Consider the following 26,880-nt stretch of genomic DNA (forward strand, 5'->3'; position numbering starts at 1 on the left):
TTCTTGTGTCGGTGTGTCCACCTACCGTGTGATAGTGAAATTGTTTCCCCGACGCGACGTAGCAACTCTGTCCTACGAGGAAATTTTGTCTGCTTTAGATGCCTATTTCAAAGAAACAGTTAATGTGGTTGCAAAACGGTATACGTTCTTTCGTACAAAACGTACGGCCGGTCAAACTAATAGGGAGTGGGTAGCCACATTGCACGGACTTACTAGGGAGTGTTCTTTTGACTGTGACTGTGGTCTTTCTTATTCCGATACAATGGTACGTGATGCAATTGCACAGAACGTTTCTGATGTTCGCATACGGGAGCAAATTTTGAAACTAGTTAATCCCTCCCTTCAACAAGTGATAGACATATTGGATAGACAAGACACACTTGACTGTGCTCAGGACTCTTTTGAAACTTCGCCAGCAGTGTGTCACATTAACCGGCCCGCCGGGCGAGCTGCGCGGCCCGGTCAACTGCCCTCGCGCAAACAAGCGCAGCTGCCGCCGCGCTTTAAGCCACGTGTGCCGCACCAGCCCACAAATGCAGTGAAATCATGCCCGCGGTGTGCTACTAGACATTCGCGTGAACATTGCCCGTCACGCCAAGCTATTTGCTTTTTCTGCAATAGGAAAGGACATGTTCAAAGTGTTTGCCAGAAAAAGCTCCGATCAGACAATCACAATCATTCCAGGCCCTTTGCTTCGCGCCGGAATCGAACCGAGGAAACTCAGGATCGTGGACACGTACAAACAACTGGGCGCACCTCCGTTGCGTGCAGCAAATGTTAAGTTACATAGTTATTCAGGACAGACAATACCTGTGTTAGGACAGTGCACTCTTTTTGCAACATATAAAGGACAAACAAAACTTGTGTCATTTTACGTTCTTCATTCTTCTACGGCAGTGAACTTGTTTGGCTTAGATTTATTTCAGTTGTTTAACATGTCTATTGTAAATCAGGTCCTATCAGTGAATCAAACTGTGCCTTCAGACAGTGTTTCTCGCTTATGTGACGAATTTGCAGACATTTTTGCACCAGGCTTAGGTTGCGCTAAAAACTATGAAGCACATTTGGAACTGAAAGAAACGCGCAACCGAAATTTTTCAGAGCGCGCAATGTTCCCCACGCATTGCGTGATGCGGTCGCACGACCGTTAAAGGATATAGCATCACAAGGTGTAAGTGAATGTGCGCAATGCCTCTTCCCTTTCAGCTCCGCTCAATCGCTTGCGCCGTACAGGTGATCCGTTTCTCTGGACGACGGAATGCGTACGCGCCTTTCGCCAGTTGAAATCGGCGTTGCTTTCTAATACTTGCCTCACGCCTTTCGATCCCCAGAAACCCCTTTTGTTGATGGTAGATGCATCGGATTTCGGGATCGGTGCTGTGCTTGCGCACAAAGTTGGCTCCCATGATCGCCCTATTGCCTTTGCGTCCAAATTGCTCTCGTCTGCGCAAAGAAATTACTCGCAGATAGAGAAAGAAGCTTTGGCTCTCGTGTTTGGTGTTACTAAGTGCCATGATTTCTTGTATGGTCGTCACTTCACCATCATCACAGACCACAAACCTTTGACATCGCTTTTTCATCCGAACAAGCCTGTACCTCCGCGTACAGCGCAGAAATTCATTTGCTGGTCTATTTTCCTCTCGCAGTACCGCTACGATATCTTGTATCGGTCCACTTCTAAGCACGGAAACGCCGATGCGTTGTCCCGTTTGCCGGTTGCTGAGGATAAAGCATTCGATTCTTCCGAACTTGCTTGCATGTTCATTGATTCGGAAACCGATGAAGTGGTCGAATCGTTTCCGATTGATTTTCGTCGTGTAGCTACAGCCACCGCTGCTGACCCTGTCCTTGCTACTGTTTTGCGTTTCGTTGCTACGCAATGGCCTTTGTCAAAGTCTCGGATCGAGGATCCGTTGGTTCGCCGATTTTTTGCTCACAGGGAGAGACTTTTTGTTCGACGTGGTGTTTTGTTGTTGCGTTCTGATAATGATCAGTCCCGAGTCGTGGTCCCACGTTCGTTACAGTCCTCTGTTTTACGGCTTCTTCACCAAGGACATTGGGGTATAGTGCGAGCGAAACAACTTGCTCGTCAGCACTGTACTTGGTTCGGAATCGATGCTGCGATTACGAATATGTGTTCTTCTTGCATGGCGTGTGCCGAACAACAATCCGCACCGCCGCGGAAAGTCTTTGCATGGCCAAAAGCCACTTCCCCTTGGCAACGCTTGCACATTGATTTTGCTGGTCCATTCTGGAATGCTCGATGGTTGGTTCTGGTCGACGCCTTCAGTAATTTTCCTTTTGTTGTCCGGATGTCTTCCACGACGTCCTCCGCCACCATCCAAGCGTTGTCTGCTATCTTTTGCATTGAAGGTCTTCCGCAGACTATTGTTTCCGACAATGGCCCACAGTTCATGTCCGCAGAATTTCAGTCCTTCTGCCAGGCCAATGGTATTCAACATCTGACATCCGCGCCGTTTTCGCCTCAGTCTAACGGTGCCGCTGAACGATTGGTCCGGACTTTCAAGTCACAGATGTTGAAGTTGAAAGAGTCGCATTCTCGGGAGGACGCATTGTTGCTCTTTTTGTCTTCGTATCGCTCTCACCCCCGAGATGGTCGCTCGCCGGCTGAGTTGCTCCATGGTCGTCCTCATCGCACCTTGATGTCTTTGCTGCATCCGCCGCATCAGGTTCCTTTGCAGCGGCAGACTCCTGCTTTTGCTCCTGGCGACGTTGTATTTTATCGCACCTATCGAGGTTCACGGCGTTGGCTCGCAGGGCGCATTCTTCGCTGCCTCGGCCGAGCGATGTATTTGGTTTTGGGGGCCTCTGGTGAGGTGCATCGGCATCTCAATCAGCTGCGCCTCTGTCGTCGCACGGGTTCTGCCGCTCCCCGTCTGCTTTCAGCGATGGTGCCGTCCGGTCAGCGCCCTGGGGACCCATCTACTGGCTCGCCTCATCCCCAGGTGTTACCGACGATGCCTTCCATTTTGCCCCATGGCGGCGCGCCGCCGCAGCAGCCGCCGCCGCCGCCGCAGCCGCCGGTACTCCCGCCGGCGCCGCCCGCATTCGACGCTTCGCTGCAGCCGCCATGAGCCTCCCAGGGTCACGCGCCGCCGATCGCTTCCCGTGACCAGCTGTCCTCCGCCATGGAACTCCCGCCCGCTCCGGACCACATGACGTCATCGCGCGTCGGTTGCCCCAACGCAATGGAGGTCGACCCTTCGGCCCCTCCTGTTTCTTTACGGGCGCATACACCGCATGTTGACGTGCACCCTGGACTAGGTTTTCAGGCGTTTCCTAGCTCCCCTCGGACCGAATGGCCGGGTGCGAGTGGCACAGCCTCGCCTGTTGTTAGGCTCCCCACCTCATCGCATACGTCAACATGGGGTCCTCCCCACGGCGGGCGGAAGCCTTATCTCACGACCGTTCGCCGATTTGCGGGGGAGGAATGTGGTGTCACCGCCAGACACCACACTTGCTAGGTGGTAGATTAAATCGGCCGCGGTCCATTTAGTACATGTCGGACCCGCGTGTCGCCACTGTGTAATCGCAGACCTAGCGCCACCACAAGGCAGGTCTCGTGATACGAACAAGCACTCGCCCCAGTTGTACTGACGACCTAGCTAGCGACTAGATATATGAAGCCTTTCTCTCTCATTAGCCGAGAGACAGAATAGCCTTCAGCTAAGTTAATGGCTACGAACTAGCAAGGCGCCATTAGCCTTACAGTGATTGTAATTAAAGTCTCCTGTGTATAGTCAAGAGCGATGTACCATAATGATTGATTAAAGATAAGTATTAATCCAGCTACGTACTTTTCTTCATAGCATTAATTACGTAGCCTGTTCCAGAATTCACGCCCGTCGGCGTGTGTGTACGCGTGCCTTTCTTTCGGCTACCTCAAGTGGCGTAACAGTCTTGTTACGTCACTACAGTATTAACACTACTAATTAATAAAGTTCCTTTCTTTTCATAGCAGTCACGACACCTGTTCCTGCATGTACGGCTCCATTTAGCATGCTTAATCTTTTCCAGCCCTGATACTGGTCCTCTCTACAGTTACGCTTTGTATGACCTGAATGACGGTAGTCAAAGCACTTGATCTGTGTGTATTCAATATCACTTTCATTTTCTGTGATTTGGTAGCCACATTAATTTCAGCTTGTGCGTACCACAGGTCTTGATGAATTCGATGCGAAATCTATGTGGCAGATACGATGCTGATGCTCATGTAAACACATAAAGTGCTGTCCGTTCGACGTTCTGCAAAATAGCCTGATTAGTAATACCATCTTCTGTGAGTTCGTATATGCTGCTGCTAATTTTACGAATTCGGTCTACAAAAATCCCTATTGATTCTCCGTGTTTCTGAAATATCCCGTTAAGCTTCTCATGGTAGTACTTTGATGTGTTTTTTCTGCTATATCCTTCCAATAAGTCTTCTGCAAATGTCGACAAACGACTGTACATCCCTCGATTTGTTGTGAGACATTACATAAACCCAGCACGCTCTGCTCATTACAGTCTGCCTACTTGTCATTATCCCAGTTTTTCGACCTGTCACGGGTATTCAAATTTTCAAAAATCACAAACACGTCTTACAGTAAAATGTGGATGCCAATGAAATTTTGACAGTATCCAGGTTGGTGCACTAGGATATAATCACTTCCTCTTTTCTACGAGAAATCATTCCACTTCTGCCTGTAACTGTGCTGCTTAAACTAGGGGATAGTGTGTCGCATCCTGGGCCGGAATCTGCTTAGACAAACTGTTCACCTCCACAAGTGCGCCCTATACCCAAAATAACAGGGAAGAAAGAAAAATGGGATAAACATCATACAGGCCTAAAGAAACTCTAAAGTTAGTACATACTCACACCACTGAATAGGACGGAGTTCCAACATAATATAGGAGCGAGGACCGGCAGCTTGCATTATCAAATATAATTTTTTCTTCTGTTTGTCACAGTTGCATTAAAAAATTTTCTTTTATGGAGACAACTTCTACGCATCATTGTCCGTCTCAAACCATTGCCTACAAACAGTACATAGCTATAATGTAATCTTCACTATTTTTTTCATTCCAGATAAATTAGACGTTTCTCGTTAGTGTAATTAGCATTACACTCCGTCGTTGTAAAAGTTAATGTACAAATCCACCAGTGCACGCATATACAATGCCCATAACTGGTATTTTTATGTTTGTGCGGATTAGTAACGCTTATTCAGATTCCAGTGACTTTACTAAGACAACTGGTGTAAGCTTCATCTAAACGCACATGTTATACAACATACTGAATACGATATTGCAGTGCTCGTGTTATTCCGAATTACAATGCGAAGTTCCACTGCATATGCTTGCGTCTCCAATAGAACAGGCACTGCGTCGACTACAGCCATTATGAAATACATGCAGTGTATTCTCAGCTGCGAATGTTGACAAACATAAGCTGTAGAATGGAATGACGACAACGAAAGATTGTGCCCGACCGGGACTCGAACCCGGATTTCCCACTCATCGCGAGCGGCCGCCCAACCGTCTGGTTACCCCAGAACGGCCCACGGCCAGATCAAAACTTCCATGTGTTGTCAACCATGCGCCCACAGCTTGTATTCGTACATCCATTCTGTGTATTCCCATACAGGTGAGACATTTCACTTGAAAGTCGTTCGCCTGATGTCGGTGAAAAAATACGACACTGCGACCGCTCACGATAAGCGGGAAATACGGGTTCGAGTCCCGGTCGGACATAAATTTTCACTGCCGTCATTCCACTATACAGCTGATGGTTGTCCATATTCGCAACTGCGAAAACGTTTCTTGTATTTCATAGCGGCTGTAGTCGCCGCATTGCCTGTTCCTTTAGACATGCACAGGAACTTTGCGCCGTAATTCGGAACAATACAGGCACTGCAGCATCGAAAATACCGTAAGCAAATTCAATGGTAGTTTGTACCCTTAGAGATAAGATTGTGGCGGTAACTCTGTCATTGACGCAAACTTCCGAAAAAGTTCTGTCACTGAGCTAAAAATCCCTTCCAGGAAAAAACTCGAATGTAAATAAAACGTATCGAAACAAGCAATGCAATGGGCAACTCCGTTGAGATTTTACTACACAAAGCGAAATCAGTGGATCCCTGTATCGTAGACTACTATATTCTCTGTTAGTTTCTACTTGTAAAGATAAGATTTCGGCGCTCAATTCTGTCATTGAAGCAAACTTCCGAAAGTATAGCCGCCACTGAGTACAAAAAGCTAAGAGTGCCATCTATTTGTACTTTCATGTTCTGCGAAACTACCAGCGCCATCTATTGCATCTTTAGTGTAGTACGCCTTGATGATGAAACATCTGAATTACTAAGCTAAGAGACGATTTTACATTAAAATTTGAATTAAGATGTCTTTTTTCCATGTTTCAATTTTGATTAAATGAAGCCTAAATATTTCCTCAAGCCACTCACAAGTTACATGTGGAAAAGCCACGAAAATTCGTCTAGTAATTGTGGAGACAGCGGGTTCAAACAGAAAGACGCGATAGTTTTAAATAAGTCTTTAGACGCAATGGTTTTAAATGAAGCTTTAAATTACGTTATCTTTTTTTCTGTGATCCCATTTCGGTGAAATAAGGTCTATACGTTTCCCCAAATTGCGCTCAAGTTACCTGCGAAGAACACATGAAAATTCGTCAAGTAGTTTTGGAGATTGGCGTTTAAACTGAGAAACACACAGTCATGACCGTTTTACGGTTTTATTATTAGTATAGGTAAACATAACACGTATTGTACAGTAATTCTGCTATTGAATCCCTTTAATTTACGTCTAATGTCAGTTCAACACAGATAATTCTGAAAAAAAATACTTAAAAATCAATTACATATATCCTTGCGGTCTAACGCTCGGCTTTCCGGGCGGGAAGGATAGTGTGGTCCCCGGCACGAATCCGCCCGGCGGACTTGTATCGAGGTCCGGTGAGCCGGCCAGTCTGTGGGTGGTTTTTAGCCGGATTTCCATCTGCCTCGGCGAATGCGGGTGTTTCCCCATATTCCGCCTCATCTACACTATATCGGCGATTGCTGCGCAAACAACTTCTCCTTATACGCGTACACCACCGTTACTCTACCATGCTAACATAGGGCTTACACTCGTCTGGTGTGAGACTTTCCCTGGGAGGAGGGGGGGGGGGGGGGCGTCCACCGGAGCCGAACCGCACAATAACCCTGAAAGAGTGGTTCGGTGTGGGGTGGTGGAGGGGTGAAGTGGACTGAGGCAGTCGTCGTGGGGTTGATGTGGACCACTGAGGCTGAGGCCCCGGTTATCATATGCGAGTGTGGTTTGAAAAGTTCTCATCACCACAAGAGGTCAGCGCTAGCGCAACGAGTTGTTCACGTGATATTCAGTGGAGTGTTGCCTGTAAACACGTGACACGTCACTGCTCTTGGAAGAGAGCTGTGGAGGCGACGTGGCTCTGTTGTTGTTCCCGCGTAGTGACTTGCGAAGATTAAAAACATCGAGATTCGAGCAGTGATTAAGTGCTTTGTAAAGAAAGGTATGAAAGCAACGGACATTCGTGCCGATTTCAGGAGTACTCTGGGGGACTCTGCTCCTCCATATTCAACTGTTGCCAAGTGGACAAATGAATTTAAATTTGGTCGGTAGAGCTTAGACGATGATCCCCGTAGTGGTCGGCCAAGATGTGTCACTACTCCAGAAATCTTTGCAAAAGTGCACAAAATATTTACGGAGGATCGCCGATTGAAAGTGCGTGTAATTGCTCACGCTTGCCAGATGTCATCATTTTAACTGACGAATTAGAAGTTAAAAAAACTATCTGCAACATGGGTGCTGCGAGACTTGATGCTGTATCTAAAACACATGCCGTCTCCTTGGCAAAATTGCACGAACTAAGGTATGAATTGTTGCCTTATTCACCTGATATGCCTCCGTCAGACTTCCATCTCTTTCCAGAACTGAAACTTTTCCTTGGTGGACGAAGATTCACTTCAAACGAAGAACTCATAGCCGGAGTTGGTAAATGTTTTGCAGGCCTAGAGGATATTCATTTTCGAGATGGGATCAAGGGACTGGAACATCGTTGGACCAAGTGCACTAACCTACATTGAAAAATAAAGTAAGTTTCAGCGATGTAACTATCTTTGAAAGCACCCTAGTATATTCGGCGCCAATAAAAACTTGTTTCAAAAACGCGAAGGTCCCGCGTTCGAGTCCCGCTCCTACACGCGTTTGTAATCTTTCAGGGCGTTTGAAGTCAGGTCGCGCTTTACATTCTCCCACGCGCTGTAGTGCATGATTTGGATTGCCGATTTTAACCCCGCAGTCTGTGTGTTACAGGCGGCCGGTGCTGAGTGAACGCCTGCTGGACTACCAGGAGTGGTACCTCTCCTTTCGTGACGACTTCAGCGCGCAGTGCGAGGAGCAGCAGCCAAAGGCGGCAAAGATGTTCGGTCTCGCCGACGCGGTCTACTCCTTCTATCGGATCAACTGGCTGACAACTAAATATAGCCCATCTGTCAGAGACTTCATAGGTGAGTTTAATACTGGGGTTCATCTATTGCAGGTCTGTGCACTGACGACTCCCGACTGCATTCTAATACGAAGAATGAGATTCAGAAACCCTTCTGAATATCCACTTGTAGACCTTACGTGATTGCCATGCAAGGTCTACTTTCCAACGCAAGCTTTTCGATTTCTTGGCAGCTCTCTGTCTGGGATCATTACAAGCCAACTATGATGATTTCCATATATTATCGATTCCTGCACTGCAGTGGTGTAGGAAGACTACGTATGCAAAATTATTGACTGCTCAGAAGAGATGAAAAAACAAGTTTTTATGTGACAGTAATGTCAGAGATGCATCGTTTCCGTGTTAGGAAGGTTTTTCCCTTAGCGGTGTACAGGGACGGTATTCAAACTGCCGCGTGATGAATACTGTTTTAGAAATTCTGCTGAGAATTTACGTTTACATTATTGCACAACTTTCGTCTACGGGCTAGTAACTGTCTAACTCGCTCAGAAACCAGGTGTTTATGAATGAAGGCTGCAGCCTGAGCATAAGGTACAACCAGCTATTCTGGAGTGCAAATCAATGTCCGAAAGAACAGATACCATCTTTATATACAGTTAAGGTTAACCGGCCATTGACCTGCTTCTTCTGTGCTGGATGCCCACGCATTGCCCAAACTCTTACGGAACTCGGTAAGATTGTCTGCAGTGCAATGGGCAGGGGCACTACGAATGTAGTGTGTGGTCGTTAAGTTGGGAAAGTGGGTCTCACGGGAAGTGTGCAAGGGATAAACCCCTGAAGTCGCTCTATACTCTGTGCCATCGGTGGCTCAGCTGGATAGAGCGTCTGCCATGTAAGAAGGCGATCCCGGGTTCGAGTCCTGGTCGGGGCACACATTTTCAACTGGCCCCGTTGATGTATATCACCACCTGCCGTCAGCTTAAGGTTTTGACTTAATTATCATTTCATTCTAGAGAGCTTCACGGTCACCGATAGTATTTGTTCTTCCGGACATGTCTAAAAGAAAGATACCTTCTATATATATATATATATATATATATATATATATATATATATATATATATATAAATGTCCTGGAATGTCGCCGTTGCAGTCCACTGGCCTCACATTAACAGCGCGTTGCGACTTGTCTGAAACTTCTGCTGCTCCGTCCTCAATACAGGTAGAAAACGGTCCCACCCAAAATTGAATATATATTCCAGGACATTTTCTCGGTTTTCGTGATGTTAGCCAAACTAAAACCGCTGCCGCTCCATCCACTGTGCTGGCTGTCGAGCTCCAGAGTTCAGATATGTGAACGACACGCTGGTGATCGAAACCTACCACGGTGCCTCCGTTCTATCAGGAGAACTCAATGGCCCGCAAGCTAAGGTCTGTGAAATTGTCTCCCAAGCTCTTTTCACTCACTGTTCTGCACATCGTTGGCATTTACTTTTCCAGCACAGTTGTTTTTGCAGGAAACCAACAGGGATCTTTCCTCTCCACGCTTCAGGTTATACCTGCTTTCTTCAGCCGGTCTTCCAAGCGCATAGCAATTCTCGACACTACTATCGATAAACCTACTCCTTCGAACAGTGAAACGAGATGGAACTGTAATGCCAGCAAAATATCTGCCGTTCTCCGAAACTGTCCGCAGCTAACCGAGTTTAAAAAATAAATAACTGACAGTACAAACTCTGGTGTAACAACTGGAAGAGAAGCATGCGTCTTTAAAAAGAGCGTCATAGACGCTGAAACACGTATGTAACATAGCAGCGATGGCGAGGCATTGTAGCATCTGTGACCAGAGAGTATGCGCTTGACCGCGCGAGTGTTGCGAGCGGTTCCCAGCAGTCAGTAGCAGTCAGTAGTCGTTGCGAGGCAGTAGTCGTTGCGAGGCAGTCTGTCGTTGCGAGTCTGTCAGTAGCAGTCGTTGCGAGTCTGCAGCTGTGTCTAGTTGAGAGCAGTACTCAGTCTGTAGTCGTCATGCAAAGCGGCCGGTCAGTAGTAGCAGCCCAGGGCGGTTGTGTGATGTAGGCGGTCGGCAACACTGGTCAAGATGAGGAATAAGGTATATTGTTAATTAATATAATCATTAGATAATGAAAAATTTTATTTATTGTAATTATTCTCCAACAAGTCTCCCAATAATAATTTTTTTATTTCAAAAGCATTTTCTCAAAAATTTAATTTTTTATTGAACTCAGGATTTCGTTGCACTTCCCATTTCATTCCACTTCTTTTGAAGAAAAATTCCACTAAAATCACAAAAAAAGAGAATATTATTATTTGCAATGCAGTTCCTCCAAGCGGTGCGCAACAACAAGAGCAGATATGTGACATCCATTTATTCTGAGGTAAGACTTTGATTCTGATTGTTTTACACAGGGCCAAAGACCGATATTTCGGTTTAATTGTATTTTCTTGTCACTGAACGGACTTTAAATTTTGTGAAGAAATTATCATTTCTATTAAGTATTGTCTTTCCATTTCTTTCTTATAAAATTGCGGTGGGGAGGTTACACTTGGCGACACCCAGTCCAGGATCGAATTTCGTTGAGAGTCTTTTGAACAACAGTCAGATATCTGCTCTTGTTTGCTTAGATATAATTAGGATTTAGCGCAACGCTTTTATTAACTTGTAACTTTTTTTTCTACAGGTCAACGGCAATTCGTTGCTCTATTGTATTTGTGTGTTGCTTTTGCATTTGTGCTTATTGTTTTGTGAATATTTGTGACAGTTGCAAAAATGCCGCGAAAGACTGTGAATAGTGTATCGCGAGGTATTTTGAATGAAATTACCGACTTAAACAGCGTGACCGATAGTAATTGTGACACGCAGTGTAATGATGACAATCCTGCGTTCACTAACAATCAGTGTATTCCAACCACTAGTGATGACTTTTACCCTGATAATGAACAAACGAACTCAATTGTCTCGTCTGTTAATTTGACGACAATTGATGACGCGAGGCGCTCTATTGCAATGAGCGCTGCCGAGCTTAACACACCCGATTTAGAAAATTCAAATAACGTACAGACAAATTTTTCGAATGAAAATGGTCAGTGTACTGAAAATTCGACGGATTCATTTAACGCGACAATTGCAGGTATACAGTCAAACAGCACAGATCATGGAGTAGGTAATGTTAATTGGGATCAATATATGGCATTTTTGCGGGAAAATTTCAAACAGCTTAATGAAAGATTTGACAAACTTATTGAAGACAACCTTAACGAACGGAGCAGACAAGTTAGGGAAGAGATTACAGCTGTTACCGTTCAATGTCGGGACAATAAAGTACAATTACGTGAGGATACTAAGACTTGTGCTAATAACAGTAATGAAAAAGTTGGCACTGTTGCACAAGAATTAAGTAGCACACGTGTAGGCACAACAGAATCACATAAAGACGAGATTATTGGAGTCACCGAACAATGTTCAGCAAACGAAACACAGGTACACGAAATTAATGCAATCACTGAACAATGCCCTAAAAACGCAGTACAGATTTGCGACGAAGTTAATTTAGAGTCAGTGGAAGTTTCACACACTGCGAATACGGAAGTCAATTATAAAAGTGAACGACAGAACAACCAAAATGTCGAAAGTTTTCAAGTAACAGAATTAAAAACTATCTCAGTCACCAATACGTCACAGAATCCGCCACGTTGCGAGCATTTGTCTGACTCACGCAGCGTGTATAATGTGAGCAATTTACAGCAACTACGCGACCTAAAATCCGAAAAGCCACGCGAATTAAAATCTGAAAAGCTACACAACTTAAAGTACGAAATGACACAGACGAGCGGATTCACACACAAGCCTGAGCATGTTATCAAATTCAGTGACGAGAAGGTTGATAATAAGCAATTTGTATTTGTAAGAAAATGTAAAGAATTTAATAATGACAGAACACAGATAAACGATTTACACAGTATACGACAATTTATCTTTGTACATGCACCGCTATTACCTGTAATGCAGAAGCTAGCTTTGAACCTGAGGCGACAATTTGCTATTGTATTTTCATCAGCATTACGTATTATGCAGAAACTGGAATTAGCATGCAGACAGCAATTTATTTCTGAATTTGTACCGCCATTGCCTATAACACAAAAGCTAAAGATTATTTGCAGTGCGTAATAGACCTCAGGGGATTCATTACGCTTTAATGAATATGTGCCGTAGCGAGCATAGGGCCCCGAGCTGTAGTAGTGCTGTTTCATCTTTAGTTTTCTGCACTGCTGCCTTTTCTTCTACTATCCTTTATATCTATCCAAACTGCCCTTTAACTATTGCTCTACCTAGAATTAAGAAAAATGACTAAAGAAAACCCGATGTGACAAATTTTTACCGAATGTGACAATTTTCATTAGGCACTCCAGAATCACGAGAACTTAAATAACAGATAAAAGTCGCAATCATCAGTATGTGTAAAATTATCAGCAATCGGAACCACATTTTTTTTAACAATAGATGTTTTTCACTACAATAGCATGAAAGTCAGCCGCTTAGCATACCTAACCAACAATGCAGTCTACAAGGTCAACCAAACTTTAATGTTTCGCCGCGTGCACGTAAAGGCTCAGCTACAACAAATAGTAACGCACGGCAGCAAAGAAATAACTACGTACAGATAAAACACTATTTCAATTCCTATCGCAATGCGCCGTATAGAAATTACTATCATGACAGACGTAAAAATGATGAGCACAATTTTCAGCGTACATTTAATAACAGTCGATCTTTTCAGCAGCAACAACATCAGCAACAACGAATAATCATGAATGAAACAGACAACAGGTGTCATCTATAGCGTAACACGTCTGTAAGAAATAACAGAACAGTTCATATAGTGGATATGCCACAACATTCTCCCGTAAATAATAACACGTACGATAGATTTTAACCAGATACAGCACAGATTGCATATTACAGTAACGCAAACATTACTTTTGACACGCAGAATTTTGTTCACGAGAATGTTATTTGAAACATGCTTTGTTGAATGCTCCACTTTTATCGCACCCAGATCTTACTAGAAATTTTTCCATTGCCACCGACAGTTCTAACACCGCTTTAGGCGTACACATTTTTCAGGAAATTGAAGAAGATGGTTCAATAGTAATTAAAAACATCGCATTTGCAAGCCGCATTTTGTCACCCGCTGAACGAAATTATTCCGTTACAGAATTGGAAACATTATGTGTTGTATGGGCTTTCACGAGTTTCGGCACTTTCTTTATGGCAGACATACCACTGTTTACACAGACCACAGAGCGATACAATTTTTTCCTTTCAGCTAAATTTACTCACGACAGATTAAGCAGATGGAAACTATATTTACAAGAATTTAATTTTACAATAGTTCACATTCCGGGTACGCAAAATGTTATAGCAGACGCACTATCGCGTTCTCTCGGCAACAATCAGCAAGACGTAGCAACCAACTTCTGCAAAACAAATTTCAGTGTCATGTACATTCAGCAAGTTGCATTTGAAAATTTTATTTCATCGTCATTGCAGGACATAGCACAAGAACAAAACAAAGACAATGTGTGGAAAGAAATTAAACAGCTTTGGCAAGATAAGAATAATGTTACGATTAGAAACCACTACACTGTACGCAATGACATTCTGTTTCGCCGCTCTCATCCTGACAGCAACAATTGGTTATTATGCATTCCTGACGAACTGGTTAACAAACTAATTTGGTACACTCATTTAAGTTACGCACATTACGGAGCAAGAAAATGTTTTCTTATACTGAGACAGAACTGTTATTTTGCCAACATGGAGAAACGTATACGACGAGTTTTAGCGTCTTGTAAAATTTGCCAGAAAGCTAAATCAGACACCACTTCACATATTCCTCCTTTATATCCCATTATACCTGTGAAATTAAGACACATGGCCGCAGTAGACATTTTTGGTCCGATTCCGAGAACTAACAGAGGTTTTTGCTACATCTTTGTCGCTGTTGAGCTCACTTCAAAATTTGTTACTTTTACTCCGTTACGCAAAGCTACTGCTAAAACTGTTTCGAAAGCATTTGTAAAACATTTTCTATCTCATGTAGGGCATGTAATGAAAGTAATTTCTGACAATGGATCTCAATTTCGTAGTAGTGTATGGACACGCATGTTACGAGCCAGAAACATTTCTCCGATTTATATATCCAAGTACCACGCTTCTTCGAACCCTTGTGAAAGATTAATGAAGGAAATTGGTAAGCTGTGCCGAATATACTGCCACAAAAGACATATTGATTGGGATACACACATACTCTCATTCCAAGATGTAATTAATTCCATTCCAAATGAATCCACTATGCTATCTCCGACTGTTATACTGAAAAACGTTGAACCACCGAACAAAATTAAAGAATTAATAGAATTTCCCAAAAGTCGTCGCCTAAGACACCACGAAATAATTGACATTGCGCTGAACAACATCAAACGTGCCGCAGAGCGCCGGAGAAGACAGCAAAAACAGGTTTGTACACGCCGCATCTTTCACGTTGGACAGAAGATACTAGTACGTACACACTATTTATCCAGCAAATTAAAAGGTAAGTGCAGTAAATTTGAACTTCTATACGCAGGTCCATATCGGATTCGCAGCATCCCTCACCCCAATGTTGTACACGTCGAAACTTTGAGAACCAGAAAATCGAAAGGCAATCACCATATCTCAAACATTAAACCGTTTATTGAGTGAAACCACTGTATGATTCAACACACTATGATGCCATTTACTAATGCAATTATTTCACGTGACTAATTACTGATGATTATCATATTTTTTCTTGGCAAGTGCCCGGCAAGGTAAGGTTAGCAGGTCGCTCTTCTTGTCGTTACACATCAGACCGTGCATATTTTTCCAGATGAATTTACACATTTACGACTATTTCTGCAATTATATTTATGTGACTACTTATTGATGATTATCGTATTTTTTCTTGGCAAGTGCCCGGCAAGGTAAGGTTAGCAGGTCGCTTTTCTTGTCGTTACACATCAGACCGTGCACATTTTCCATTTTTTTGTGTATATGACTGTACTCCAGTTTTGTTTGTATGCACTATGAAATAGTTAAGATATAACACACACCAGTCGACTTTGACATTTTTTTTTTTTTTGCCTTATGACATCTCAACATCGTGACTGTTTCACATTTTTTTTTTTTTTGCTGCTGCATTGTATTATTCTGTGTATAATTTTGTTTTTGAACACTGTCAATGTTTTTGACATATTACGTTTTCTGTCATGTTATGCTGTAGGGTTAATTATGTTACCATAAACCAGTCATTATCTAGAGGGTATATGATTTAAATGCAGGACATTAATCTTTGTTCATCAATTTCAGAAAGGAATGATGATTCTAAGAAATAAATTTAACATAAATGGGAATTTCACCTACGGAATAAACGAAAGGAGATGCAATAACTTTATGAGGAAGAGTAAATGGATCAGGATTAACAAACATTAACAAGAATATACTATACTCATCACAGAATAGCAGTCTTAACTAATTTTTTCTTTCAGAATACAAGGTGATTGATGCAGGCTGTCAGACTGAACTACACATCTTAGTTTTAGTGATGAAATATGCTAGTGATAAGGAATAGTTGTGTAATGAGTAATGAAGTGATTTTTCTTTTGCAGATGATAATGAATACTGATGAATAATGATGAAGGATATGCTGTTATGAATAATGAAGTTTTTCTTTACAGGTGATGATAATGGTGAAGTTATGATGATATGGATAATGAAGTTTTTTTCTTTACAGATGAGAATAATGTTGAAGTAATGTATTTATGCTACGTAGTTATTTAAGTATTTGTTGCAGTTTGCTTTGACAGCAGGTGTTACATTGCATAGTAGGATGACTGAAAGTTTTGGAAAGGACAGCTATGGAGCACATTTTATACACATTTCACTACCTGTTAATTCGAAGTTCACTACTTTTCAGCATAGTGTGCGTTTCTTCTTTCAGGTCAATAATCCGTTTTTGTATTTTTTCCAGGAGAAGCTTTTCATGATACTTACTAAACCTGTTAGTTATTATACCTGTTCTAGTACTTGCATTTTTATATTTTTACCCATTTGTGTCTATCGTTTATAAATGTGATCACATGTACTGCCTTGTTACATAATCTTGCTACAGCTGACTCATGACGAATGACATTACCTATCCTCATTTGCTGCAATAGGTCAAAAGCCAATAGTGTTATGTTTCAGCAATTAATTATCGATCCCAACGCAATGCATTGCTACCAAAAAAATGTATTACCAGTCCCACATAATGTCACTAGTTTATGATAATTCTGAATAATACTGATCAACTCTGAATAGCATGTCACTTGAGTAATGACCTCTTAATGAGACTGTATTCAAAATAATGCTTTGTCACTAGCTAATAACTGCCACTGTTTGTTGTAATGATACTACTTATAATGCTTGTGATTACTAATGATTTGCCTGTAATTAACTGATTTTAATAATGACTTTGTAATGGTCTGAATACTACTGAGGGAGGAACACTGTTTATTGTAATGTTACCACTTATAATGCCTGTGATTATTAATGATTTGACTGTAATTAACTGATTTTTAATAATGACTTCGTAATAATCTGAATAATACTGAATGATGATTCTATTCAATACTTGCTGGCCACTGAGTGCCAATAATTAATGTCACTCCACGAATTGTGATTAATTATGCCATTGATTAGCTCTTGTTTCCAATGTTGATACTTTGTAACCAGAAAAGAATGTGACTGTTTAATAATGCTTTGTAATTAATTAAGGGTAATAATTCTTACTATATTGAAATGACAAATGATTAATTAATTAACTGTAATTAGACAAATGATTAATTAACTGTAATTAGTCAAATGATTAATTAACTGTAATTAGACAAATGATTAATTAACGACAAATGATTAATTAACTGTAATTAGGAAAAGGCTAATGATTATTGGAATGACAAATGATTAATTAACTGTAATTAGGAGAAGGTTAATGATTCTTAATTATACTCTGTAACTGAAAAGAATGCGATTATTTCATAATGCTTTGTAACCAGGAAAAGAAGGCTACTGATTCTATGTACAACAATTAATGAACATTTTTCTGTAATACTACATACTTGGTACAGAAATGTTCAATAACTGGGCTATGAATGCCACAAACTACTAATTAAGTCTGTAATTATCAATATTATGTGACATAATGTCCTTCACCACATAAGCTGACTACCCTGAATTACTGCAATGTCCATTTGTCCTGTTTATCCTAGTGATCATGGAGCACTATATTTGGTTTTGCACTAATTCTACGTTGGTGCGCCTTGTAAGAGCGTGGTGTTGACACGACATGCTGTCCACCACCGTGAGCAATGAAGACGTTATTATGGTCCCACTGTTTGGTGTACGTAATGTACTGCCAAAATGAAAACATGGAACATTACTACGACAGTTCAGTGTCTTTGCTACACTGATAAATTCTGATGGGAAAAGATCTTCAAGTTGTGTCACTTGGTGTTGTACTTCTGTGGAAAGATATGGACTTTCAGAGCAGCTGTGTGCAATCTAAAGCGCTACAACCATGATGCAATCCTTCCCTTTCCTATCCTGATTCTTGTCACATAAAGAAAAAATTTTTTGGTAACATCATTTATGTTCATAGGTTATACATTTTTCGATTCGCTGAAGTCCAATGCGAGTACACTTATGTCACTTGTCAACATAATATTTTTTGCCAGTCTGTTCATTTGTTCTGAATATGCTGAAGAATTTTCAGTGCCTGTGCACTTTGTTATCTGTCAAAAAATTTGTATATACATTTTTCTGATTTGCTACTATGTTTTGTACTCACATTTTGTCTTTGTCTGATATATTTTGTACTTAGTGCGTGTGCACAACATTTACTTTATGTACTACATCTAATTATTCTTGCCAGTCTGTTTATTTGTTCTGCATATGCTAAAGAATTTTTTCAGTGCCTGTGCACTTTATTATCTGTCAAATAATTTGTATACACATTTTTCTGATTTGCTACTATGTTTTGTACTCACATTTTGTCTTTGTCTGATATATTTTGTACTTAGTGCGTGTGCACAACATTTAAATATTCTGTAAGTTGTAGAATTTTGTTAATTAAAGAAAAATTTTGCCGCGCTTGGCAAGTCCAAATGACTCACCATCGCTGCCAAATTTTTGCCCCCCCAGTGGAGGGTTATGAAACACGTATGTAACATAGCAGCGATGGCGAGGCATTGTAGCATCTGTGACCAGAGAGTATGCGCTTGACCGCGCGAGTGTTGCGAGCGGTTCCCAGCAGTCAGTAGCAGTCAGTAGTCGTTGCGAGGCAGTAGTCGTTGCGAGGCAGTCTGTCGTTGCGAGTCTGTCAGTAGCAGTCGTTGCGAGTCTGCAGCTGTGTCTAGTTGAGAGCAGTACTCAGTCTGTAGTCGTCATGCAAAGCGGCCGGTCAGTAGTAGCAGCCCAGGGCGGTTGTGTGATGTAGGCGGTCGGCAACACTGGTCAAGATGAGGAATAAGGTATATTGTTAATTAATATAATCATTAGATAATGAAAAATTTTATTTATTGTAATTATTCTCCAACAAGTCTCCCAATAATAATTTTTTTATTTCAAAAGCATTTTCTCAAAAATTTAATTTTTTATTGAACTCAGGATTTCGTTGCACTTCCCATTTCATTCCACTTCTTTTGAAGAAAAATTCCACTAAAATCACAAAAAAAGAGAATATTATTATTTGCAATGCAGTTCCTCCAAGCGGTGCGCAACAACAAGAGCAGATATGTGACATCCATTTATTCTGAGGTAAGACTTTGATTCTGATTGTTTTACACAGGGCCAAAGACCGATATTTCGGTTTAATTGTATTTTCTTGTCACTGAACGGACTTTAAATTTTGTGAAGAAATTATCATTTCTATTAAGTATTGTCTTTCCATTTCTTTCTTATAAAATTGCGGTGGGGAGGTTACAACGCTGACATTGTTTTCCTTCTCTCTGTTTCTCAAAGCACACGTCTAAAACCTCAAATGGTTTTCAACATTCTTGAAAAGAAGCAATGCTGCCTCAGAATGTATAGGTCTGATGAAAAACAAACAATGAAGATAAACTGGTCGACTTTCTAAATTCCACGAAACTCTCGATTAGGTTGCAACCTGAAACTTCCATCCGTCATTTCAGCTCTGAAATGACGGATGAATACATTGGTGATCCACTGATCTCAAAACACAGATAAATGTATTTTGATGTCTTGGATAATATTATAACACGACTGGAAAAAGAATGTTCACATTGTGATAAGCTGATCTTCCATAAATTAGGTGATCCTACACAGTTCGCCTTCATCGCTCGCAGTTGCATGTAGTACTGGAGATTGTGTTTTCTTTCCACGATAAAGAAATATTTCACTATATCTTTTTGGGAGACGTAATCAAATTAATGACTAAGAATCAGAAGAACCAGATTCTTCCAGAAGATTTCAGAATCTTTGATCTAATTGCTACCGTTCCTGCAATAATTGCTCCAGTCGACATAGTTCTTCTTGTCTTAAACCCGTAAAAACATATTTGAGGAACAGATGTCCCAGAATTGATTATCAGCTTTGCTTGTACCTCAACTGAAAGGCCAGTACTATGAATACTTCAGAACTGAGACACGTGGTATGACGATGTCGGTGACAGGTCCGGGAAGAAGAAAGATCATCAAGATAACTCGTGTTACAAGTGGCGACGCTCCAACAGTTCGTTCGTAAGTAAACGTGAGTGCCGTTTCTGTATTTTTCAGTAGTCATTAGCAGTAACATTGGTAGTCTTGGTAGGCGCCGACGTCACAGTTATAATAGTAGTACAAGAAGCGCTGGTGGTGGTGGTTCTTTGGTTCTTAAGACCATTATTTACGCATACATTAAAAGGAAAGGAAGGAACGTTTAGCAGTATGTTTCCCGGCCTTTCTACACCTACATCCATACTCCGCAGACAACCTGACGGTGTGTGGTGGAGGGTACCTTGAGCACCTCTATCGATTCTCCCTTCTATTCCAGTCTCGTATTGTTCGTGGAAAGAAAGATTGTCGGTATGCCTCTGTGTGGGCTCTAATCTCTCTGATTTTATCCTCATGGTCTCTTCGCGAGATATACGTAGGAGGGAGCAACATACTGCTTGACTCCTCGGTGAAGGTATGTTCTCGAAACTTCAACAAAAGCCAGTACCGAGCTACTGAGATTCTCTCTTGCAGAGTCTTCCACTGGAGTTTATCTATCATCTCCGTAACGCTTTCGCGATTACTAAATGATCCTGTAACGGAGCGCGCTGCTGTCCGTTGGATCTTCTCTGTCTCTTCTATCAACCACACCTGGTACGGATCCCACACCGGTGAGCAGTATTCAAGCAGAGGGCGAAAAAGTGTACTTTAACCTACTTCCGTTGGCTTCGCACTGCATTTCCTTAGGATTCTTCCAATGAATCTCAGTCTGACATCTGCTTTACCGACGATTAATTGTATATGGTCATTCCATTTTAAATCACTCCTAATGCCTACTCCCAGATAATTTATGGTACTAACTGCTTCCAGTTGCTGACCTGCTATTTTGTAGCTAAATGATAAAGGATCTTTCATTCTATGTATTCGCACCACATTACACTTGTCTACATTGAGATTCAATTGCCATTCCCTGCACCATGCGTCAATTCGTTGCATATCCTCCTGCATTTCAGTACAATTTCCATTGTTACAACCTCTCAATATACTACAGCATCATCCCCAAAAAGCCTCAATGAACTTCCGATGTTATCCACAAGGTCATTTATATACATTGTGAATAGCAACGGTCCTACGACACTCCCCTGTGGCACACCTGAAATCTTACTTCGAAGACTTCTCTCCATTGGGAATAACATGCTGCGTTCTGTTATCTACGGACTCTTCAGTCAAATCACACACTTGGTCTGATAGTCCATATGCTCTTACTTTGTTCATTAAACGACTGTGGGGAACTGTATCGAGCACCTTGCGGAAGTCAAGAAACACGGCATCTACCTGGGAACCCGTGTCTATGGCCCTCTGAGTCTCGTAGACGAATAGCGCGAGCTGGGTTTCACACGATCGTCTTTTTCGAAACCCATGCTGATTCCTATAGAGTAGATTTCTAGTCTCCAGAAAAGTCATTATACTCGAACATAATACGTGTTCCAAAATTCTACAACTGATCGAAGTTAGAGACATAGGTCTATAGTTCTGCACGTCTGTTCGACGTCCCTTCCTGAAAACGCGGATGACCTGTGCCCTTTTCCAATCTTTTCGAATGCTACGCTCTTCTAGAGACCTACGGTACACCGCTGCAAGAAACGGGGCAAGTTTCTTCGCGTACTCTGTGTAAAATCGAATTGGTATCCAATCAGGTCCAGCGGCCTTTCCTCTTTTGAGCGATTTTAATTGTTTTTCTATCCCTCTGTCATATATTTCGATATCTACCATTTTGTCATCTCTGCAACAATCTAGAGAAGGAACTACAGTGCAGTCTTCCTCTGTGAAACAGCTTTGGGAAAAGACATTTAGTATTTCGGCCTTTAGTCTGTCATGCTCTGTTTCAGTTCCAATTTGGTCACAGAGTGTCTGGATATTTTATGTTGATCCACCTACTGCTTTGACATAAGACCAAAATTTGTTAGGATTTTCTGCCAAGTCAGTACATAGAACTTTACTTTCGAATTCGTTGAACGCCTCTCGCATAGCCCTCCTCACACTACATTTCGCTTCGTGTAATTTTTGTTTGTTTGCAAGGCTTTGGCTATGTTTATGTTTGCTGTGCAGTTCCCATTGCTTCTGTAGCAGTTTTCTAACTCGGTTGTTGTACCACTGTGGCTCTTTTCCGTCTCTTACGATCTTACTTGGCACATACTCATCTAATGCATATTATACGATGGTTTTGAACTTTGTCCACTGATTCTCAACACTATCTGAACTTGAGATAAAACTTTTGTGTTGAGCCGTCAAGTATTCTGAAATCTGCTTTTTGTCACTTTTGTTAAACAGAAAAATCTTCCTGCCTTTTTTAATACTTCTATTTACGGCTGAAATCACTGATGCTGTAACCGCTTTATGATCGCTGATTCCCTGTTCTGCGTTAACTGTTTCAAATAGTTCGGGTCTGTTTGTCACCAGAAGGTCTAATATGTTATAGCCACGAGTCGGTTCTCCGTTTAACTGCTCAAGGTAGTTTCCAGATAATGCACTTAAAAAAATTTCGCTGGATCCTTTGTCCCTGCCACCCATTAAATGCGTTTGGGTCTCCCAGTCTGTATCTGGTAAATTAAAATCTCCACCCAAAACTATAACATGGTCGGAAAATCTACTCGAAATATTTTCCAAATTTTCCTTCAGGTGTTCTGCCACAACAGCTGCTGAGCCAGGGGGCCTATAGAGACATCCAATTACCATGTTTGAGCCTGCTTTAACCGTTACCTTCACCCAAATTATTTCACATTTCGAATCTCCGTCTATTTCCTTCGATACTATCGCACTTTTTATCGCTACAGGCACACCTCCCCCTTCAATGTCCAGCCTGTCTCGCCGGTATACATTCCAATCTGAGTTTAGAATTTCATTACTGCTTACATCAGGTTTCAGCCAACTTTCCGTCCCTAGTACTATGTGGGCATTGTAACCGTTTATTAATGAGAGCAGTTCTGGGACCTTTCTATAGACGCTCCTGCAGTTTACTATTACCACATTAACAGTGCCTTTCTCAGAATTTAGGTCCGTGATCCGCCACTGATAAGCAGTGCTAAAACGTACAGTTCTTATTCACCTGCGTCAGCTACAAAGAGCCCCACCTAATATGTCGCTATAAACGCAAAGTAAGCGTCATTCACTAAACCAATCTTACCGTCTCCTCATCCCAACAACTCCTTGCGTCCCATCCGCACCATCAAAGTCGTTTATTTCGAAACACTGTTTTACTCAACACCAAGCACCTCTGAGTGTTCACATATATAATCCAGCAAATAATGATAACAGCCCTATTCACCTTCTATCTAAATTTCGAATTCAACTGCTCCGAAACTCTATCCTAGTTTGTCCTGTATCTTCTTTTGTCCTTCGTTTTTACAAAAGCCTTATCTGTCCCATCATCACCTCTGCAAAACATAGCTCGGAATTCTGTTCACTCAAAATATTACCATTCCTTACAGGGTCTAGAAGGTCATGCTCTCTGTACCTTCTCTCATACCTGTCTTCCACTCTCACATGCAATTTCCACTAACTGATCAAAATTCCCTCTCAGTAGTTGCTCCAACTTTAACACAGATGCTATACAGCCTGTAAAATTGAGAAGCAAAACCACCTTGTCTCGCCAAACTTCTGCAAACCAAGGTTCCAGCTGTGACTGTACCAACATGTCCAACCCCTTTCCACCTCCATACCTTTCATCTCCGATTCCAAGGAAACTTCAGCAGCCTGATTCTTCCTGTACCAGAACATAAACCACACACCTACTCCCATACCTACCGATCCATACACCTTTTTTGATCCTCACTCCCATTCTACAATATTACCCATGTGGCACTTGTTGAGACCAGACCTCCATGATTTGCTAGAAACCACACCTTTACCTTCATCACAGTACTACCATCCATGGACTTTTATAACAAATAGTAAGTCTCTTAATTGAAACCAGTAATTTTATTCATTGTAACTGCTAACCTATATGGATATCTTTTTAATGGCAAGAGGCTGAAGAATAGCAATATGTCTGGAGCTTGCCTACCAATCTGTCACGTGGTGGGTGTGAAATGAAACATAAAGAAGAATAAATGTAAACGTTAAGGTCTTGTTTTCTGTCTTTTGCAGAAACAACCTGCCTATAAGATTATTTTGGAATGTATTCATCTTACAGAATCTACATTTGTGCTCAGCAAATTGCACTGTGTGTGGTGAGTGATGAGTACTGGATCAGTATCATTTTCTTTCGCTTTGTTATTTGAACATGAACGGTGCTCAGGAGAAATGACTGTCAGTACTTCTCAGAATGTAACAGATAAAGCTCTCCTCAAGATGAATGTTGGTTCAGTCACTGTAGTGCCTCACTAACCATGGTCCTGTTGTATGTGGTGGGCTCTGGCTGTCCTCCAACTTTTGAACCATCTTACTCAGACACTTATTGGGATAACCATGGTGCAGCCGCGACAGTTTCCACATCGACAAATCACTGTCGTAGGTGAAAGAAACGATAAGCAACAAAAGAAATCTCAGGAGTAGTCTCTGATTCTCTGACTTTTGGACATGCAGTCGAACAGTCGGCCACTCGGCAACCGAGCTGTGTCCATCCCAGCAGCTCCCCTACTGTGGCGCTATTCTCATCATGCGATAAGTGTCAGAGGAAGTAATACTCATGCAACTCTACAGGCGGAATGGAAGCTATACTCACAGAGTATTAGGAATGAACCGTTCAGCGGGACAGAAAAATTTTCTTCACCGTTTCGCTACTGGAGTTTGTTGAATTATTTCTTGACGTTCTCGCGCTAACGAACAAACTAGTGACAAATCTCCTTCGCTGCTCTGAACTCAGTGTCGCGATATGTCTAAGCTGACAAACAAAACCGAAGTATACTGGAAAGGTGGGAAGTCAGGATGAGTCATCCTTCACACAGTGTGGCGGAAAGTCCATACCGCTACCTCAAAACAAAAAGTTGTAATTGGACTACTTAGATATGAAAAGTACATATTTATTGTATCAGTATGAGGACCAGCGCGCCTTACACAGAGATCTGTGTGTCTCCAAATCCCCTCTGACATCTTGTGAAGTGTCTATGTAGGTACTTTTAAAAGGTTTTGTCAAAATGTTTGCTTGCTTTTTCATTAGTCCTGTTATGTTGACTCAAATGGGACTTTATCCCTCCCCGTAATCAGTTGCTGGTGTTGTAAGGTTCAGAATACGTGGTGTCCATTTCGATGGGGCTGGAAATGTTGCAGAACCACTCCCAGACCACAGTGACGTTGCCCACTGTGCAACTCACACACATGAATAGCAGATTGTGCCGGAGTTCTGTCCTACTTTAACCACTCACGATCCATGATTGCCTCGCCTTCGAGCTGAGATGTTAACCTCGTTTGCAATATCCATCCGTATGCCGTTCAAGAAACTGTAGCCTGAAATAGTATCATGATGGCATCCTGGATCATACAATGTGAGACGCGTTCCTTTCTAGCTCTCGCAAATAATGAGGATTTCCCTCGGACCAGAAAACGGTATAACTCCTTTGTTGACTGCAGTATAAGGCACAGTTACTGGAAAAGTAGGGACCCGCCTCGGATTCTCATGGGAAGCACTAAGTGTCTATAGCTGGACGACTTGTAAATTATCCACGCAAGCTTTTCCCATGAAACAGTTTATGTATTAGCGAAAACCTTTTCCTAATCCCTGACTTAATTGCTGAGGTTAGTCTTCACAATTAGACACAAAAACGTGGTGGGCAAAATTTATTTACAAAGTTAATCGACAAAACACCTGTGGGAAACATAGTAGGCACTGTGGCAACAATGTAAGGCAGGGTGCAACTTGCTGTTCCATGTCGTAGACACATAATTCATTCACAAACATCGGCCTACATCCTTTCGTTTTCTAACTTTTTAGTGTGGTCGCTCATTGCTAAGCGTGCTGCCCGATTTCAGCTCAATATTTGCCAACGGATTTCAGCTCAATTGGCTGACGGACGATGGCACACGTTTCTACCCACATATGTCGAGTACAGCCTGTCTTTGAAACAGCCTGAGAAATAGAAGAACAACAACTTTCTCTCAATCAATCAGGGTTGCTTTACGAGATGGGCCTTGGCATATGCTCTCGGTACCTCTGTCACGGTTTGCCCTATCCGTGGACTTTCATACACCCCCGCACGCGGCACTAAACGTACCTTTTCAGTGCAACTGTGTCGGCATGGAATCACAAGTCACAGAATGCAACATTGAAACAAGACAGTTCAGTACCGATGCCAGTGTCTTTCATCATCTTCAAAACAGAGACATCAATAAAACCTACTTATTTCCTGAATTACACAAATTCGAAGGTCTTCTTGGACACCCTTTAGATGATGCGTAGTATTCACTCAATGGATCTCTGGTATCTTTCTTTGTGAACACTAAAATTTACGTTCACTTTCCGCCTTACGTCATCCCTGACAAATACGCCTGGTTTTTGTTGGTTGTGGCCTTCTATAACCACTGATTATCGATGATTTAATTAAACAACACCCAGTCGTATAGTCCAAAGAAGACTTTGGGTTTAGATAGCTATAGCGTACGAGCACCAACTACTT

This window comes from Schistocerca piceifrons, unplaced genomic scaffold, assembly GCF_021461385.2.
Source record: "Schistocerca piceifrons isolate TAMUIC-IGC-003096 unplaced genomic scaffold, iqSchPice1.1 HiC_scaffold_2512, whole genome shotgun sequence".
NCBI classification, from domain to species: domain Eukaryota; kingdom Metazoa; phylum Arthropoda; class Insecta; order Orthoptera; family Acrididae; genus Schistocerca; species Schistocerca piceifrons.